Here is a 7,673-nt window from a genome sequence, read left to right as displayed (position 1 = left end):
CCCACCCACTCCATCTGCCCATACCCACACACTCCTCCCCACCCTCTCCATCTGCCCATCACCCACACACACCTCCCCACCCTCTCCATCTGTCCATCACCCACACACTCCTCCCCACCCTCTCCATCTGCCCATCACCCACACACTCCTCCCCACCCTCTTCAACTGTCCATCACCCACACTCTTCCCCACCCTCCCATTCTGCCCATCACCCACACACTCCTCCCCACCCTCTCCATCTACCCATCACCCACACACTCCTCCCCACCCTCTCCATCTGTCCATCACCCACACACTCCTCCCCACCCTCTCCATCTGCCCATACCCACACACTCCTCCCCACCCTCTCCATCTGCTCATCACCCACACACTCCTCCCCACAGTCTCCATCTGCCCATCACCCACACACTCCTCCCCACCCTCTCCATCTGTCCATCACCCACACACACCTCCCCACCCTCTCCATCTGTCCATCACCCACACACTCCTCCCCACAGTCTCCATCTGCCCATCACCCACACACTCCTACCCACCCTCCCCATCTGCCCATCACCCACACACTCCTACCCACCCTCTCCATCTGCCCATCACCCACACACTCCTCCCCACCCTCTCCATCTGCCCATCACCCACACACTCCTACCCACCCTCTCCATCTGCCCATCACCCACACACTCCTACCCACCCTCTCCATCTGCCCATCACCCACACACTCCTCCCCACCCTCTCCATCTGCTCATCACCCACACACTCCTCCCCACCCTTTCCATCTGCCCATCAGCCACACACTCCTCCCCACCCTCTCCATCTGCCCATCAACCACACTCTCCTCCCACCCTCTCCATCTGCCCATCACCCGCACACTCCTCTCCACCCTCTCCATCTGCCCATCAACCACACTCTCCTCCCACCCTCTCCATCTGCCCATCCCCCACACACTCCTCCCCACCCTCTCCATCTGCCCATCAACCAGACACTCCTCCCCACCCTCTCCATCTGCCCATCAACCACAAACTCCTCCCCACCCTCTCCGTCTGTCTATCACCCACACACACCTCCCACCCTCTCCATCTGCCCATCACCCACACACTCCTCCCCACCCTCTCCGTCTGTCCATCACCCACACACTCCTTCCCCACCCTCTCCATCTGCCCATCAGTCACACACTTCTCCCACCTTCGCCTTCTGCCCATCACTCACACACTCCTCCCCACCCTCTCTGTCTGTCCATCACCCACACACTCTTCCCCACCCTCTCTATCTGCCCATCACTCACAGACTCTTCGCCAAACTCTCCATCTGCCCATCACCCACACACTCCAACCACTCTCTCCAACTGCCCATCACCCACACTCCTCCCCACCCTCTCCATCTGCCCATCACCCACACACTCCTCCCCCATCCTCTCCATCTGTCCTTCACCCACACACTCCTCCCCACACTCTCCAACTGCCCATCACCCACACACTCCTCCCCACACTCTCCATCTGCCCATCACCCACACACTCCTCCCCACCCTCTCTGTCTGCCCATCACCCACACACTCCTCCCCACCATCTCCATTTGCCCATCACCCACACAACCTTCCCCACCCTCTCCACCTGCCCATCACCCACACACTCCTCCCCACCTTCTCCATCTGCCCATCACCCACACACTCCTCCCCAACCTCTCCATCTGCCCATCACCCACACACTCCTCCACACCCTCTCCATCTGCCCATCACCCACACACCCCTCCCCACCCTCTCCATCTGCCCAAAACCCACACACTCCTCCCCACCCTCTCCATCTGCCCATCACCCACACACTCCTCCCCACCCTCTCCATCTGCCCATCACCCACACACTCCTCCCCACCCTCTCCACCTGCACATCACCCGAACACTCCTTCCCACCTTCTCCATCTGCCCATCACCCACACTGTCCTCCCCACCCTCTCCATCTGCCCAACACCCACACTGTCCTCCCCACCCTCTCCATCAGCCAATCACCCACACACTCTTCCCTACAGTCTCCATCTGCCCATCACCCACACACTCCTCCCCACCCTATCCATCAGCCCATACCCACACACTCCTCCCCACCCTCTCCAACTGTCCATCACCCACACTCTTCCCCACCCTCCCATTCTGCCCATCACCCACACACTCCTCCCCACCCTCTCCATCAGTCCATCACCCACACACTCCTCCCCACCCTCTCTAGCTGCCCATCACCCACACACTCCTCCCCACCCTCTCCAACTGTCCATGACCCACACTCTTCCCCACCCTCCCATTCTGCCCATCACCCACACACTCCTCCCCACCCTCTCCAACTGTCCATCACCCACACTCTTCCCCACCCTCCCATTCTGCCCATCACCCACACACTCCTCCCCACCCTCTCCATCTGTCCATCACCCACACACTCCTCCCCACCCTCTCCATCTGCCCATACCCACACACTCCTCCCCACCCTCTCCATCTGTCCATCACCCACACACACCTCCCCACCCTCTCCATCTGTCCATCACCCACACACTCCTCCCCACCCTCACCTTCTTCCCATCACCCACACACTCCTCCCCACCCTCTCCATCTGCCCATCACCCACACACTCCTACCCACCCTCTCCATCTGCCCATCACCCACACACTCCTACCCACCCTCTCCATCTGCCCATCACCCACACACTCCTCCCCACCCTCTCCATCTGCCCATCACCCACACACTCCTCCCCACCTCTCCATCTGCCCATCACCCACAAACTCCTCCCCATGCTCTCCATCTGCTCATCACCCACACACTCCTCCCCACCCTTTCCATCTGCCCATCAGCCACACACTCCTCCCCACCCTCTCCATCTGCCCATCAACCACACACTCCTCCCCACCCTCTCATCTGCCCATCAACCAGACACTCCTCCCCACCCTCTCCATCTGCCCATCACCCACAAACTCCTCCCCACCCTCTCCATCTTCTCATCACCCACACACTCCGCCCCACGCTCTCCATCTGCTCATCACCCACACTCTCCTCCCCACCCTTTCCATCTGCCCATCACCCACACACTCCTCCCCACCCTCTCCATCTGCCCATCAACCACACACTCCTCCCCACCCTCTCCATCTGCCCATCACCCACACACTCCTCCCCACCCTCTCCATCTTCCCATCACCCACACTCCTCCCCACCCTCTCTATCTTCCCACCACCCACACACTCCTCCCCACCCTCTCCATCTGCCCATCACCCACACACTCCTCCCCACCTCCCTCTCCATCTGCCCATCACCCACAAGCTCCTCCCACCCTCTCCATCTGCCTATCACCCACACACTCCTCCCCACGCTCTCCATCTGCCCATCACACACACACTCCTCCCCCACCCTCTCCATCTGCCTATCACCCACAAACACTTCCCCACGCTCTCCATCTGCCCATCACCCACACACTCCTCCCCACCTCCCTCTCCATCTGACCATCACCCACACACTCCTCCCCACCCTCTCCATCTGCCCATCACCCACACACTCTTCCCCACCTTCTCCATCTGCCCATCACCCACACAATCCTCCGCACCCTCTCCATCTGCCCATCACCCACACTGTCCTCCCCAACCTCTCCATCAGCAAATCACCCACACACTCTTCCCCACCCTCTCCATCTGCCCATCACCCACACACTCCTACCCACCCTCTCCATCTGCCCATCACCCACACACTCCTCCCCACCCTCTCCATCTGCCCATCACCCACACACTCCTCCCCACCTCTCCATCTGCCCATCACCCACAAACTCCTCCCCATGCTCTCCATCTGCTCATCACCCACACACTCCTCCCCACCCTTTCCATCTGCCCATCAGCCACACACTCCTCCCCACCCTCTCCATCTGCCCATCAACCACACACTCCTCCCCACCCTCTCATCTGCCCATCAACCAGACACTCCTCCCCACCCTCTCCATCTGCCCATCACCCACAAACGCCTCCCCACCCTCTCCATCTTCTCATCACCCACACACTCCGCCCCACGCTCTCCATCTGCTCATCACCCACACTCTCCTCCCCACCCTTTCCATCTGCCCATCACCCACACACTCCTCCCCACCCTCTCCATCTGCCCATCAACCACACACTCCTCCCCACCCTCTCCATCTGCCCATCACCCACACACTCCTCCCCACCCTCTCCATCTTCCCATCACCCACACTCCTCCCCACCCTCTCTATCTTCCCACCACCCACACACTCCTCCCCACCCTCTCCATCTGCCCATCACCCACACACTCCTCCCCACCTCCCTCTCCATCTGCCCATCACCCACAAGCTCCTCCCACCCTCTCCATCTGCCTATCACCCACACACTCCTCCCCACGCTCTCCATCTGCCCATCACACACACACTCCTCCCCCACCCTCTCCATCTGCCTATCACCCACAAACACTTCCCCACGCTCTCCATCTGCCCATCACCCATACACTCCTCCCCACCTCCCTCTCCATCTGACCATCACCCACACACTCCTCCCCACCCTCTCCATCTGCCCATCACTCACACACTCTTCCCCACCTTCTCCATCTGCCCATCACCCACACAATCCTCCGCACCCTCTCCATCTGCCCATCACCCACACTGTCCTCCCCAACCTCTCCATCAGCAAATCACCCACACACTCTTCCCCACGCTCTCCATCTGCTCATCACCCACACACTCCTCCCCACAGTCTCCATCTGCCCATCACCCACACACTCCTCCACACCCTCTCCACCTGCCCATCACCCACACACTCCTACCCACCCTCTCCATCTGTCCATCACCCACACACTCCTACCCACAGTCTCCATCTGCCCATCACCCACACACTCCTCCCCACCCTCTCCATCTGCCCATCACCCACACACTCCTCCCCACCCTCTCCATCTATCCATCACCCACACACTCTTCCCCACAGTCTCCATCTGCCCATCACCCACAAACTCCTCCCCACGCTCTCCATCTGCCCATCACCCAAACTACTCCACACCCTCTCCATCTGCCCACCACCCACACACTCCTCCACACCCTCTCCATCTGCCCATCACCCACACACTCCTCCCCACCCTCTCCATCTGTCCATCACCCACACACTCCTCCCCACCCTCTCCATCTGCCCATACCCACACACTCCTCCCCACCCTCTCCATCTGCTCATCACCCACACACTCCTCCCCACAGTCTCCATCTGCCCATCACCCACACACTCCTCCCCACCCTCTCCATCTGCCCATACCCACACACTCCTCCCCACCCCTCCATCTGTCCATCACCCACACACACCTCCCCACCCTCTCCATCAGTCCATCACCCACACACTCCTCCCCACAGTCTCCATCTGCCCATCACCCACACACTCCTACCCACCCTCTCCATCTGCCCATCACCCACACACTCCTCCCCACCCTCTCCATCTGCCCATCAGCCACACACACCACCCCACCCTCTCCATCTGTCCATCACCCACACACTCCTCCCCACCCTCACCTTCTTCCCATCACCCACACACTCCTCCCCACCCTTTCCATCTGCCCATCAGCCACACACTCCTCCCCACCCTCTCCATCTGCCCATCAATCACACACTCCTCCCCACCCTCTCCATCTGCCCATCAACCACACACTCCTCCCCACCCTCTCCATCTGACAATCACCCACAAACTCCTCCCCACCCTCTCCATCTTCCCATCACCCACACACTCCGCCCCACGCTCTCCATCTGCTCATCACCCACACTCTCCTCCCCACCCTTTCCATCTACCCATCACCCACACACTCCTCCCCACCCTCTCCAGCTGCCCATCAACCACACACTCCTCCCCACCCTCTCCATCTGCCCATCAACCACACACTCCTCCCCACCCTCTCCATCTGCCCATCACCCACACACTCCTCCCCACCCTCTCCATCTGCCCATCACCCACAAACTCCTCCCCATGCTCTCCATCTGCCCATCACCCACACACTCCTCCCCACCCTCTCCATCTTCCCATCACCCACACACTCCGCCCCACGCTCTCCATCTGCTCATCACCCACAAACTCCTCCTCACCCTCTCCATCAGCCCATCACCCACATACTCCTCCACACCCTCTCCATCTGCCCATCACCCACACACCCCTCCCCACCCTCTCCATCTGCCCAACACCCACACACTCCTCCCCACCCTCTCCATCTGCCCATCACCCACACACTCCTCCCCACCCTCTCCACCTGCCCATCACCCGAACACTCCTCCCCACCTTCTCCATCTGACCATCACCCACACACTCCTCCCCACCCTCTCCATCTGCCCATCACCCACACACTCCTCCCCACCCTCTCCATCTGCCCACCACCCACACACCCCTCCCCACACTCTCCATCTGCCCAACACCCACACTGTCCTCCCCACCCTCTCCATCAGCCAATCACCCACACACTCCTCCCCACCCTCTCCATCTGCCCATACCCACACACTCCTCCCCACCCTCTCCAACTGTCTATGACCCACATTCTTCCCCACCCTCCCATTCTGCCCATCACCCACACACTCCCCCCCACCCTCTCCATCTGCCCATACCCACACACTCCTCCCCACCCTCTCCATCTGCCCATCAACCACACACTCCTCCCCACCCTCTCCATCTGTCCATCACCCACACACTCCTCCCCACCCTCTCCATCTGCCCATCACCCACACACTCCTCCCCACCCTCTCCAACTGTCCATCACCCACACTCTTCCCCACCCTCCCATTCTGCCCATCACCCACACACTCCTCCCCACCCTCTCCATCTGCCCATCACCGACACACTCCTCCCCACCCTCTCCATCTGTCCAGCACCCACACACTCCTCCCCACCCTCTCCATCTGCCCATACCCACACTCTCCTCCGCACCCTCTCCATCTGCTCATCACCCACACACTCCTCCCCACAGTCTCCATCTGCCCATCACCCACACACTCCTCCCAACCCTCTCCATCTGCCCATACGCACACTCCTCCCCACCCTCTCCATCTGCCCATCACCCACACACTCCTCCCCACCCTCTCCATCTGTCCATCTCCCACACACACATCCCCACCCTCTCCTTCTGTCCATCACCCACACACTCCTCCCCACAGTCTCCATCTGCCCATCACCCACACACTCCTACCCACCCTCTCCATCTGCCCATCACCCACACACTCCTCCCCACCCTCTCCATCTGCCCATCACCCACACACTCCTCCCCACCTCTCCATCTGCCCATCACCCACAAACTCCTCCCCATGATCTCCATCTGCTCATCACCCACACACTCCTCCCCAACCTTTCCAACTGCCCATCAGCCACACACTCCTCCCCACCCTCTCCATCTGCCCATCAACCACACACTCCTCCTCACCCTCTCCATCTGCCCATCAACCACACACTCCTCCACACCCTCACCATCTGCCCATCACCCACAAACTCCTCCCCACTCTCTCCATCTTCCCATCACCCACACACACCGCCCCACGCTCTCCATCTGCTCATCACCCACACTCTCCTCCGCACCCTTTCCATCTGCCCATCACCCACACACTCCTCCCCACCCTCTCCATCTGCCCATCAACCACACACTCCTCCCCACCGTCTCCATCTGCCCATCACCCACACACTCCTCCCCACCCTCTCCATCAGCCCATCACC

The sequence above is a fragment of the Hemitrygon akajei genome, chromosome 2, assembly GCF_048418815.1.
Source record: "Hemitrygon akajei chromosome 2, sHemAka1.3, whole genome shotgun sequence".
Classification (NCBI taxonomy): Eukaryota; Metazoa; Chordata; class Chondrichthyes; order Myliobatiformes; family Dasyatidae; genus Hemitrygon; species Hemitrygon akajei.
Note: the sequence above shows the minus strand (reverse complement) of the source record.